The sequence below is a fragment of the Schistocerca gregaria genome, chromosome 8, assembly GCF_023897955.1.
Source record: "Schistocerca gregaria isolate iqSchGreg1 chromosome 8, iqSchGreg1.2, whole genome shotgun sequence".
NCBI classification, from domain to species: domain Eukaryota; kingdom Metazoa; phylum Arthropoda; class Insecta; order Orthoptera; family Acrididae; genus Schistocerca; species Schistocerca gregaria.
In genome coordinates this window covers 145,283,715-145,297,271 of record NC_064927.1, presented here as the reverse complement: position 1 = coordinate 145,297,271, position 13,557 = coordinate 145,283,715, and the positions used below count along the sequence as shown (strand labels likewise).

Sequence of the window (13,557 nt, the reverse complement as noted above, 5' to 3'; positions counted from 1 at the left end):
ATTGTATGTTAATGTAAGAACATTCACACTAGCTTTTGAGCACTGGCTCTTTTTCAGCCACGCAGTCTATCATCATTCTACTGTAGGTGAGTTGATGCCTTTCCCTTATTTTACGTATTGCTCCATCCAGGCTTTCCCCACTCTCAAAATATTCGTAACTGAAAGGTATAAACTTCTTTTCATCGCATATTCATTTTTATTATTGAACAGTTTCAGCTATGGAGCATTTGTCAAAAACACATGCTCATGCTGAAAAGAGGCAATGTTATGTTGAAAGTCGAAAAACTAAAAGATGATACATATGACAGTGAAATCATAACATGTCAGCCACATTACTAGACGTCTAAGAGACAAAGCAGGGCAGCATGCATGTCCAATAAATTGACTTCCCAGTAAATAACTAATGAGTCATACCTTGTGGTAGGTTTACTAGATACAGTTTACAATCAATCATACCATCTACTGACTATCAACATTGTTGGCAACTGAAACACCTTGATACTATAAGGTTTTCTTTTATGTATTTATTTTACAGAAGAAGTTTGTTTTTCATCACTGTGATGCAAGCATTAAAAGACACAATCTCTACAGCCTGAATTGGACAAAAGACCAATATTACACAGTTAGGACCAATGGTGGCTTCTGAAATATGCACAGAGACTATTTTTCTTGAATTTTTGTTTTCCCACAATGCAAAATGATCTCTCTCCATACACAAAATGTATATAAAGAAAAGCCAGTAGCTTTCTGTGCTTTTTTGAGCCTACACAGTGAAATCAAGAAAACATGAAAATTTCTATCATTACTTAGAGAATTAAATATTTCATTTTATGTGCCAACTTCACACAAATTTCCTCAAATGTCATGTGAACAAAATTCCTTTATATTATAAAACAAGTCAATGTGTAACAGAATTAGCACCTATTAGTTGGACCTAAACTGTTAACAACAGTCGTATGCAATGACAGTGATCAATGGAAATAATTCCACAAAAAATGCAGAAAAGAAGCGCAAACAATTTTTATAAAGTATCAGATGTTAAGATATCATTCTGTGGAATAATGAGAGTTATGTAAGACATGTATACACGATAAGTGTTAACATTAATGAAACTATTTTTTTAGTCCTACTTATGAAACAACATTTAAAAACTACTTTTTTTCACTGGTTACCAGGTTTTAAACAGAATTTCATCCTTGGAATAAAAAGAGTTGCCACTAGAAATAATTTTGGATTAGATTTAAAACTATGTCAACAGACGTTTTATATTATAAGGTAAATGATCAAAAATTTTTGTTGCTCCATATTGAACTCCTTTCTGAGCTACTGACAGCTTTAATAATTGGTAATAAAAGTAATTTTTCCCTCTAGTGTTAGGGTGCGGACACCACTATACTTCTCAAATTGCAATGGATTATTTATTACAAATTCCATTACTAAGTATATATATAGTGAAGGTGCAATTAAAATTCCTCACCTCTTGAAACAGTATCTACATGGTGATCAAGGGTGAACATCATGCATTCTTACTGCTAACTTTTGTGCAATCAATACTTTCTTTTTAAGTGATAAGTTGCTCCAGGAAAGTATTCCATAAGACATTACTGAGAGGATATATGCAAAATATGTCAGGTGGTTGATTTGTTTGTTTCCGAGATACTAATCATAAGAAGAGCAAAGAATTTCAAACAGAGCTCTGAAAAGTTGCTCTGACTTAATAAGCAATGTCTTTGGTGATATATGTAATGCATCATTGGGACAGGTAATTTTTTCATACAGATTAAAATATGCAGTTGTTAATTTCTTAAGAAGGTGACAAAAGACTTAAGTATTATCATCCATGTTCCTTACTGTCATCTTTTCCAGAATATTCAAAAAAGTAATGTACTCAAGATTAGCCGCTCATTTAAGTAGGAGCAGTGCATTTAGCCATCACAGTTTGGTTCCCAGAAGGTTTCCTTGACAGAGAATGCTATTTATACAATCACTGGATGTGATCTGTACACTTCTGCATTTACAACAGAAGTGTTCTGCAGCAACAACTCAAAAGCCCATGCTTCTAGGTTCTGATCTACCTGAGAACAATTTGTTTCAATATTGTTGACTTTGTATACAAATTTTATGTATGTTGCAACATTCCCTTTTTCAGTGATAACTCTACACAAAAAGGACGACACGAATGACATAGCACTTATCCTAGCTGCACAGTTACCTGACTTTTTTTAGTTTCATAATAGGAAAAATGCCCTTCACGCACATATGTTGATCGAAATATTGTAGCACTTCTGTGACGGGGTAGATGTGTAAACACTACCTGAGGAAAACAAGCCAGATGTCCTGGTCAGCTTTAATGTAAAAGAATTTGCATTTTGAACAGGAATTACACTGCATATCAATCAATTAGTAACCTCTGTACCTGCACAGGGGCACTGGGAGCTTTTACTGAAACAGCAAATGGTCCCAAAAATGGCTTAAAAACAACTTTAACATTGGCAGTGTCCTCAAAATGTTTAGAAAACTCCCTTGTAAATCTTCCAAGGCCACAATGAATGATTCAAACCTCACATTTTCTTTGTCAAGATTTGTCCTTTTCACACATGATTTTCTTTTCAAATGCATCCTCATCCAAGCAGAAATAAGTTGTTTCTCACTCTGCAATGTCTTACTGTGGACAGCGGGTAGTCAAGTACTCTTCAAATGTGAGGTCTGCACTCTATTCCAAATGTTCTAATATTTGTTCCTGCTCTCCTTTTCCCTTCATAAATGCAACTGTAATGTGTTTAAATTGAAAAATTGTTCCAGTCATGCCGCTTGACTTAACCAACATCCTTTGAAGTGATGTATAAAGTTTCCACACTTATCATTAACTTGCATTCAAAACTGTTGGAACTGACAGGGGGATAATGAGTGTGACATCAGAAAATTTACTGTTTGTACCACCAATTTCATCATGTGCTCCATGCCTGCAAATTTAGCACAAAGTGCTTCTTGATGTATAGCACAATGAATCCAATTTGTCAATCATGTTAACTTTTTGCTCTTTCATCATCCTTTAAATTCTTTCTGTGTGGTATTGTAATGTTGTTCAACAGCAAATCTGCAGTCCCCATTGATTATGTGACAGTGTGTCACAAAAGAGATACTGAGAATTCTTATCTTTCTCTTCTGTTCCTTTTAAAGGCTTGTGGAAATAGGCCACTAGACTGCATGTTTTGTGTAAACAGTCACTGGACCTGTTAGCTTCTTTTACACCATGGACAAGTAGCAAAGGGTAAACAGTGCTGCTGCCAAAGTGAAGAGACTCGTGCTGTCGAAAAAATCCCACACCGCAATGCTACATGATACATTGTATTGTGCTGAGTACTTCTGAGAAGCATCGAGCACAGCTGAGACAGCCCAGGCTTCTGCCCATACATTGTGCTCACATGCAGTTGGGCATGCCATGGCCGACACTGTTCTAGACATGCATGAAGCTCAACAATCTTGTTTTGCAGCTCCCTACTATTCACACGAAACAAATTAATTTTACTTTTCTCAATTTTCTTATAGATGTTATAGTTCTGTAATGTTCAAATGTCTTTCAAGAGTGTGTTTATAACCTGACTCTAACCAAAAAAAATGTACCCTTCTGACTCACATCACCAAAGGTATTTTGCCTTGTGCACTTCTGGTTGCCATTACAATTCCTGCAAAGTGCTTGGCTAATCTGTCCTTCCATTTCCTATTCAGGTGCAAATGCTGTTCCTATTTCCTTCATGTCACCTTTAATACTACACTCTTAATTTTCTAGCCAGGCTGTTTCCTGCTCCTCCTATTTTTAGTACCTGATCTTCATCAAAATCTCTCCACAAAGTCCCTATGTTCCCTGTCACCTGGCTAAGCTTGGCACTAGGTTTAGGATGCTTGGGACCTGGTATTCTACATTTAGCTTTTGCTGTAGCATTTGGCCTACACCTCTCCCATGACTGCTACCACACAGGAGGACTCTTACCCTATCTACTTGAATTTTCTACTGACCTAGGCTTAAAATTGGTCCGTTGGATCTGCTGCACTTTAGTTTGCTCAAAAACTGGTTGAGCCTCTTTTCCCATTTCAAATAACACGTCAGATTGATTGAAATGTGAATTCTTGCATTTTCTCCTGCGGCACATTGCTTGTCACCTTCTCCCAGTACCCATTTTCTCCCTCTCTCTTCAGTCTATGTAATTCAAAAAATGCCATTTCTAATTCTGCATGAAGAGCACAAATCTTTTTTCCCTGTTCCATAAGTCTCTTTTCTTAACTGTACAGACTACTACTCCGTAGGAGATATTGATATTTTACTGGCTTCCCTGCTACAATCACCCCAGCAGTCCTATCATGTTTCTTCCATATTAATCAACCTTTGAAGGCATCCACATTTATCATATATGATGCTATTTTTAGAGTAAACCAAAAAAGTTTATCTTCCAATGAGTTGCACAGCTAACTTTATCTGGCAAGTGAGCATAAAACACTGTAAACATCACACAAACGTTCGCTGTATGTACATTTAGGTAGCATTAGACACAAAATGAATGAAACATAAAAAAAAGCTTAATATTTTTAACAACAATAAACAGACAGACATTATCTGTAAAATATGGAAAGCACTGCAATGTATTATTAAAGAAAACAGCAGCTGTTTCCTTTCCTAGAATCTACATCAACTACATACTCACTAATAAATTCTGGAGTCACAGCAGCCTCAAGACTAATGACACACAATATATGACATAACCATTACCACTAACCTCTCCACATGGGACTGTGAGATGGCAGTGATGCATCCCTGGTGTTGACAACTATGACTTCCTTCAAATTCAGGTATGACATGTCCAGAATCCGTATTCACAACAGAAACAAATTAAAATTCGTACACGGACATAAGTTCTGCAAACAGAGCAGAATTCACCTCAGTGAACTCTGGATCATGTGCCATCATCCTTGCTGGTGCGGTCAGGATCATAGAAACAACCAGCTTCATATTGCTCAACCATCTGGATCGTAATCTGCCAACAAATTACAAGTATGCCTCCATTGTATATAGCAAAGTTTTGCTTATGTGTGTTGCCAGTTAGTGAAAGAATTTTACTGTATAATGTATTTCCTAATTTCAAAAGTTGTTGAAAAGAAAGGTCACAATATATGTCAAGATACAGAGTATAATCAATGAGAAAGTTTGAAGTAATATTTACAGAATGACTATGTATGCAGTACCAACTGTTTGCCATTATACTACACCTGCATAATAATTTCAAACTCTTGTATCAGAATACGAAAGTTCTAGAGCTACAATTCACTATTTACTAGAAAATGGGTAACAAACAATGATCAGCAAGCCAAGTTTCAAAATCTCTACTCTTTCAGTAAAGAAAAGAAACTTTTTATTCACAAAGACTTTCAATGGAAAAAGTGAAACACTCACAACTATGCATTGGTGGAACTTCTGCACTCATAACACCTGAAATTCAACTCTCAGGAGGCAATAACCAAACATACCTAAGAGAAATGTACAATTCAAGCACTCCTGTCATCATCGTTCTGTGTTGTTTTTGTCGTGCTGAGTTTTGCTTCATGTATTGTTCACTCCAGGTGCCATGTCTGCTTTCATACATCAAAGCTTACTCAATGCTTTCTGCTAAAGCAATCAGTGCAAACTGACTGTGACAGAAAGGCATTAATGCTAATCATGCACTTTTGATTTTTATCGACTGAACTATCCTTGATCAGCAACTGCGCCAAGTGCCTTTACAGAGTGCACAAATAATATACAACCACATGCATTCTTCCACAGCTTGCATGTATGATCCATTGAAATCAGCATACAGAGGACAATTATAAAACCAAAGCTAAGTTTCTTATAATTTTAATATTGTTCACTGAATTACAGTCCTTTCTAACAACACTAAATGAGCTCAACAGCACAATAACAATTTATTTTCACTTGCTGTTTTTGAGTTTATTCTCCAACTCCAAAAAACATTCAAATGTATGTGCAATATTGCAAGAACTCATCACATCTGACAATTAACTAACAAATGGGAAGAAAATTTATTAAATGCTTCTAAATAACTGGCAACGGCCTTGCTGCAGTGGATACACCAGTTCCCGTGAGATCACCAAAGTGAAGCGCTGTCGGGCGTGGCCGGCACTTGGATGGGTGACCATCCAGCCGCCATGTGCTGTTGCCATTTTTCGGGGAGCACTCAGCCTCGTGATGCCAATTGAGGAGCTACTTGACCGAACAGTAGCGGCTCCCGTCAAAGAAAACCATCATAACGACCGGGAGAGCGGTGTGCTGACCACACGCCCCTCCTATCCGCATCCTCACTGAGGATGACACGGCGGTCAGATGGTCCCGATGGGCCACTTGTGGCCTGAAGACGGAGTGTTTTTTTCTAAATAACTGAATTTCTTTTCCTGATAACAAAGGCAACACAAGCAGCAGACGACTTGTGTCGCAAGGCCTGCAGCAGTATAACTTTTTTTATAACTTACTGTATCCATGTGTGCGGAACTGATTGAGGTCAGTGAAGTACTATAAATTTATAAAATAACTGTTACAGCTTTGTTCACCGAAGCAGTAAATATTACTTCAGAAGAGAAACATACTTTATTAAAAAAATTTACTTTACCTCCACAATGATATCCACATTCATCAGATACAAAAGTACGAGACAAGTGTGGTATCATTTTAATCTTCTGTATACTTTCTAAACTCATACTCAAATTTCCTTGACAATATGTGCATGGATTCTTGACCTTCTGGCCTAATGAAATTATTTTCCAGTCAGGTGCTCCTGAAGCACTAGCATTATCAGGCAACAAAAGTTCTGATTCTTCTCATTTTGAGTAGCTGCACACACCCTCTGTGTGTCTTTCAGTATTCACAAGCTCATCTGGATTCTGGTCTAAAGAAGTATCATACATGATTCCCGAATGAATATAACCAGGATTCTTTTCACAGACTGTTGTATTTTGAATTCTATCGACAGGTTCTCAATACACAGCCAGTGCTCTTATTGTACAGGCTAATCATATTTCATATCCTATAACAACAGTGTCGTCTCCCCCCCCCCCCCCCCCCCCCACCCCCCATGAACGATGGACCTTGCCGTTGGTGGGGAGGCTTGCGTGCCTCAGCGATACAGATAGCCGTACCGTAGGTGCAACCACAACGGAGGGTTATCTGTTGAGAGGCCAGACAAACGTGTGGTTCCTGAAGAGGGCAGCAGCCTTTTCAGTAGTTGCAGAGGCAACAGTCTGGATGATTGACTGATCTGGCCTTGTAACACTAACCAAAACGGCCTTGCTGTGTTGGTACTGCGAACGGCTGAAAGAGAGGGGAAACTACAGCCGTAATCCTTCCCGAGGGCATGCAGCTCTACAGTATGGTTAATGATGATGGCGTCCTCTTGGGTAAAATATTCCGGAGGTAAAATAGTCCCCCATTCAGATCAACGGCAAGGGACTACTCGAGACGACGTCGTTATCAGGAGAAAGAAAACTGGCATTCTACGGATCGGAGAGTGGAATATCAGATCCCTTAATCGGGCAGGTAAGTTAGAAAATTTAAAAAGGGAAATGGGTAGGTTAAAGTTAGATATAGTGGGAATTAGTGAAGTCTGGTGGCAGGAGGAACAAGACTTTTGGTCAGGCAAATATAGAGTGATAAATACAAAATCAAATAGAGGTAATGCAGGAGTAGGTTTAATAATGGATAAAAAAATAGGAATGCGAATAAGCTACTACAAACAGCATAGCGAACGCATTGCTGTGGCCAAGATAGACACGAAGCCCACACCTACTACAGTAGTACAAGTTTATAAGCCAACTACTTCCGCTGATGTCGAAGAAATTGAAGAAATGTATGATGAAATATAAGAAATTATTCAGATAGTGAAGGGAGATGAAAATTTAATAGTCATGAGTGACTGGAATTCGGTAGTAGCAAAAGGGAAAGAAGGAAACGTAGTAGGTGAATATGGATTGGGGGTAAGAAATGAAAGAGGAAGCCACCTGGTAGAATTTTGCACAGAGCACAACTTAACCACAGCTAACACTTGGTTTAAGAATCATGAAAGTAGGTTGTATACATGAAAAAACCCTGGAGATACTAAAAGGTATCAGATAGATTATATAATGGTAAGACAGAGATTTAGGAACCAGGCTCTAAATTTTAAGACATTTCCAGGGGCTGGTGTGGATTCTAACCACAATCTATTGGTTATGAACTGTAGATTAAAACTGAAGAAACTGCAAAAAGCTGAGAATTTAAGGAGATGGGACCTGGATAAACTGAAAGAACCAGAGGTTGTACAGAGTTTCAGGAAGAGCATAAGGGAACAATTGACAGGAATAGGGGAAAGAAATACAGTAGAAGAAGAATGGGTAGCTCTGAGGGACGAAGTAGTGAAGGCAGCAGAGGATAAAGTAGGCAAAAAGATGAGGGCTAGTAGAAATCCTTGGGTAACAGAAGAAATATTGAATTTAATTGATGAAAAGAGAAAATATAAAAATGCAGTAAATGAAGCAGGCAAAAAGGAATACAAACGTCTCAAAAATGAGATCGACAGGAAGTGCAAAATGGCTAAGCAGGGATGGCTAGACGACAAATGTAAGGATGTAGTGGCTTATCTCACTAGGGGTAAGGTAGATACTACCTACAGGAAAATTAAAGAGACCTTTGGAGAAAGGAGAACCACTTGTATGAATATAAAGAGCTCACATGGAAACCCAGTTCTAAGCAAAGAAGGGAAAGCAGAAAGGTGGAAGGAGTATATAGAGCGTCTATACAAGGGCGATGTATTTGAGGACAATATTATGGAAATGGAAGAGGATGTAGATGAAGATGAAATGGGAGATATGATACTGCGTGAAGAGTTTGACAGAGCACTGAAAGACCTGAGTCGAAACAAGGCCCCTGGAGTAGATAACACTCCATTAGAACTACTAACAGCCTTGGGAGAGCCAGTCCTGACAAAACTCTACCATCTGGTGAGCAAGATGTATGAGACAGGTGAAATACCCTCAAAACTTCAAGAATATAATAATACCAATCCCAAAGAAAGCAATTGTTGACAGATGTGAAAATTACCAAACTATCAGTTTAATAAGTCACAGCTGCGAAATACTAACACAAATTCTTTACAGACGAATGGAAAAACCAGTAGAGGCCGACCTCGGGGAAGATCAGTTTGGATTCCGTAGAAATATTGGAACACGTGAGGCAATACTGACCCTATGACTTACCTTAGAAGCTAGATTAAGGAAGGGCAAACCAACGTTTCTAGCATTTATAGACTTAGAGAAAGCTTTTGACAATGTTGATTGGAATACTCTCTTTCAAATTCTGAAGGTAGCAGGGGTAAAATGCAGGGAACGAAAGGCTATTTACAATCTGTACAGAAACAAGATGGCAGTTATAAGAGTCGAGGGACATGAAAGGGAAGCAGTGGTTGGGAAGGGAGTGAGACAGGGTTGTAGCCTCTCCCCGATGTTATTCAATCTGTATATTGAGCAAGCCGTGAAGGAAACAAAAGAAATATTAGGGGTAGGTATTAAAATCCATGGAGAATAAATAAAAACTTTGAGATTCGCCAATGACATTGTAATCCTGTCAGAAACGGCAAAGGACTTGGAAGAGCAGTTGAACGGAATGGACAGTGTCTTGAAAGGGGGATATAAGATGAACATCAACAAAAGCAAAACGAGAATAATGGAATGTAGTCGAATTAAGTCAGGTGATGCTGAGGGAATTAGATTAGGAAATGAGACGCTTAAAGTAGAAAAGGAGTTTTGCTATTTGTGGAGCAAAATAACTGATGATGGTCGAAGTAGAGAGGATATAAAATGTAGACTGGCAATGGCAAGGAAAGTGTTTCTGAAGAAGAGAAATTTGTTAACATCAAGTATAGATTTAAGTGTCAGGAAGTAATTTCTGAAAGTATTTGTATGGAGTGTAGCCATATATGGAAGTGAAACATGGACGATAAATAGTTTGGACAAGAAGAGAAAAGATGCTTTCGAAATGTGGTGCTACAGAATTATGCTTAAGATTAGATGGGTAGATCACACAACTAATAAGGAGGTATTGAATAGAACTGGGGAGAAGAGAAGTTTGTGGCACAACTTTACCAGAAGAAGGGATCGGTTGATAGGACATGTTCTGAGGCATCAAGGGATCACCAATTTAGCATTGGAGGGCAGCATGGAGGGTAAAAATCATAGAGGGAGACCAAGAGATGAATACACCAAGCAGATTCAGAACGATGTGGGTTGCAGTAGGTACTGGGAGAGGAAGAAGCTTGCACAGGATAGAGTAGCATGGAGAGCTCCATCAAACCAGTCTCAGGACTGAGGACCACAACAACAACAACAACAACAACAACAACAGTCATCCTCAACACTAGGTGTGGCAAGCACCAACCAGGAGTAAGTGAATCTAAAGTAATAATTCACTAAGAGAGAAGGAAATTGGCGACTTCCAGTCAATAGTACTGAACTAAAGGAGTAAACTACTCCAGGAGTAAATTTTTCATTTACTTCCAAAGTAAATTTATTTACTCCATTACTGCTGGAGAGCACCACTGAAGAGTACACTACTATGTTAGTAACTTAAGGAGGAAATTTACTCCTAGGCCAAAATTTACTCCTAGGCAGTAGCAGGAGTAAAGTACGAGAGTAAGATGCGATCTTTGAGTTCTGTGAGTTAAGTGTCGAATTCTATGGATTACCTGGACTACGAAGAATATGTGGAGATGGAGGAGAGTGAACATCCCAAGAATAAGGGTTGTAATGGAGAGAAGAGACCCATTTGTGATGTACAAGAACAGTAATTTCGAAGAGCGGTGTGGGTTTCGTAAGGAATCTTTTGAGTTGCTGCCTGGTATGCCGGAGCCGTTACTGCAGCATAATCCTGATAGGAACCGTACGTGCTTTGTCTCCTAGGGTGCAACTTCTTTGTGGACTGCCAATCTTTCGCACAGGTATTTATGAAACTGTAGCAGGAGATCTCATTAATATCTATCGTACTACTGCTGAAAGAGCTTTTCACAGTGTGATAAATGCTTTAATTGCCATAAAGCCACTGTATGCATCCATGCCACAGAGCCAAGAAAATATATCAAAGAACAAAAGGGAATTCTATCAAACTGGTCGAATCCCAAATGCCATAGGAGCCATAGATTATGTACATATTACCCATACTTTGTCCTTCTGGAGCACAAGCAGAACTATACAGAAATTGTAAGAATTCCTTTTCAATGAATACAAAAATCATTTGTGATGCCAATATGAAGAATTTGATTGTGGTAAGCCGTTAGCCAGGTTCCACGCATGATGCATGCATTTGGGACAATAGTAGAGTTGCTGCAAAATTTGAAAGTGGATAATATGACGGGTTGCTTGTTGGAGATAGTGGATGTGCTCTCTCCAAACATCTTACGATGCCTGTGTTCTGAGCCCACACAGGAGCCAAACGGCCCTACAATAGAGCCTATACTGCTACCAAATGTGTAATAGAGAGAGCATTCAGTGTTTGGAAGAAACATTTCCAAATTCTCGCTACAACAATGCCATTTAAACAAAACAAGTGCGGGAATAAATGATAAGTAATTGCAACCCTCAGCTGCCAACTGGGGTTCTTTCGAGAACTATCTTCATATATAGTTAAATGGCTACCCGGCCATTGACCTACGGCTGTGAAAGTGCACACAGGTTGCCCGAACACTTAAGGGAATTGTCAACTTGAGTGGGCGCAAGTAACGAGTGGATGGGCAAAGTATCTATTAGGAACATTACATATGTAGGTTGTGGGCCTCACCGGAAGCGTGCACGGGCTAAGTCCCTGCAGTTACGCTATTCGTCTGTGTCCTCAGTGACTCAGATGGATAGTGTGTCTGCAATGTAAGCAGGAGATCCCGGGTTCGAGCCCCAGTCGGAGCACATATTTTCAGCTCTCCCCATCAAGGTATGTCAACAACACCGGTCGGCAGCTGAAGGTTTCAATTAACTATCATTTATTCTAGAGATGCTGCACGGTCTTCAATGGTATCTGTTCTTTCGAGAACAGTTACTATCTTCATATAAAGAGCGGGAATGTTATTGTGGTTGCTGCAGTTCTTCACAACTTTTATTCCAAAGTTAGAAATGTGTTTCATCCTGATACTGTGGAGGTGAATGACATCGAACAATATGCACTTTAGCCAGAAGCAGATGCTGCGGTTATATAGTTTATAGTTATGTTCTATCTTTCTAATTTTTTGGTTAGGGGTTAAAATTCTTATTTTATTTCTTAACTGAGTATACAAAGTCATACAATGTTTCAATTATTTTCTTAAAAAAGACTTCTTTTGTAATATCCCAAATTCAGATAAATATTAGAATGTGGAATTAACAAAAATTTGCACCGATTCTGAAATGATAAACACAAACATTATGCCATATAAGAAATAAGAACATACTACCAATTTGAAAAAAATATCACCGAAATAAAAAATGTTTTAGACATATGAATATTTTCTTATTCATTCACAGAAACCCAAATTTCTCAAGCACATTGACTGAAGAACTGGAACGTGAAGTTTGCTCCATTACAATCTTGAACTTATTCATAACTTAATTTTAAGGATATGCTCTTCTTCCATGATTTATCTTTGTCTTTCTATTAATAACATTTTTGCATTGTATTCCTCTCGTATCAAAAGCATTTTTAAGAAATGAAGCTGGCCAGCTTTTTTTCAACGACTCTCGGTTCTTCACTACAACTGCACATTCTTTCCTCCTTTTGCTGGGCACATCTTCTGACAAGCTCCAACAAGAGAGTGCAGGCTGTGGTTCATAACTGTGGGATAAAGTTCCACCTCCAGCAGTTTCATTGCTGCCTTCAGAGTAGTTATCATCATCGAAGTTGCTTGAAAGTATCACATTATCTTCAGATGTGTCATTGTTGTTAACTCCAACTATCACCTTAAAAACTTGTGGGATCATATCGACAACCATTTGCTTATATCGTCGATCTTTTTCTCAACTACTCCACCGCCAGTTTGAAATTGTTCTAGATTACATTTAGCTTTGGTTTTCTTTGCTTTCGCTTTCATGTCCTTCCAAATTACTTTAAGCTGCTCTTGTGATTTTTTTGTTAGAGCTTCTGGATTGTAATCAATGTGTATTTTTTCCAAAGCATCCTTTTTTTTCTTTTTAGCATATTGACATCGTGCTTTTTAGATTCAATAGTAGTTATGTACTTTTCCATTATTTCAGCAGACTGCAATTTTTCATTTTTTGGTATGTTTTTTGAACGTCCCTTGGCTTCCTACATTTTGCTGCTAGCTCGAATCTCAAACTGGCGCTTAAATTAATACGTCACCCAACAATGGACGTAGGTAGTTGTAGATGGTGGGGTTAACAATAGTCATCCATTAACAGCAGGTTTCTTTTTCATAATACACAGATCTTATCATTAATTAATACAATACCAATCAGATTTTCCCCTGTTAATAATTCAATTTATAATTCCTTTCTAGCTTCAAAAAT

The 13,557-nt window shown here is 38.3% G+C and overlaps 1 protein-coding gene across 3 annotated transcripts in view; it reads right to left on the bottom strand.

Annotated features, from left to right (window-relative positions):
• The window catches only part of LOC126284229 (uncharacterized), a 333,906-nt gene that overhangs the window by 307,388 nt on the left and 12,961 nt on the right, over window positions 1-13,557 (bottom strand). For all 3 annotated transcript variants that reach the window (XM_049983005.1, XM_049983007.1, XM_049983006.1), the window contains exon 3: window positions 4,773-5,030. The gene's annotated coding sequence lies outside the window, so the exon portion shown is untranslated. The remainder of the gene's footprint in view (window positions 1-4,772; window positions 5,031-13,557) is intronic.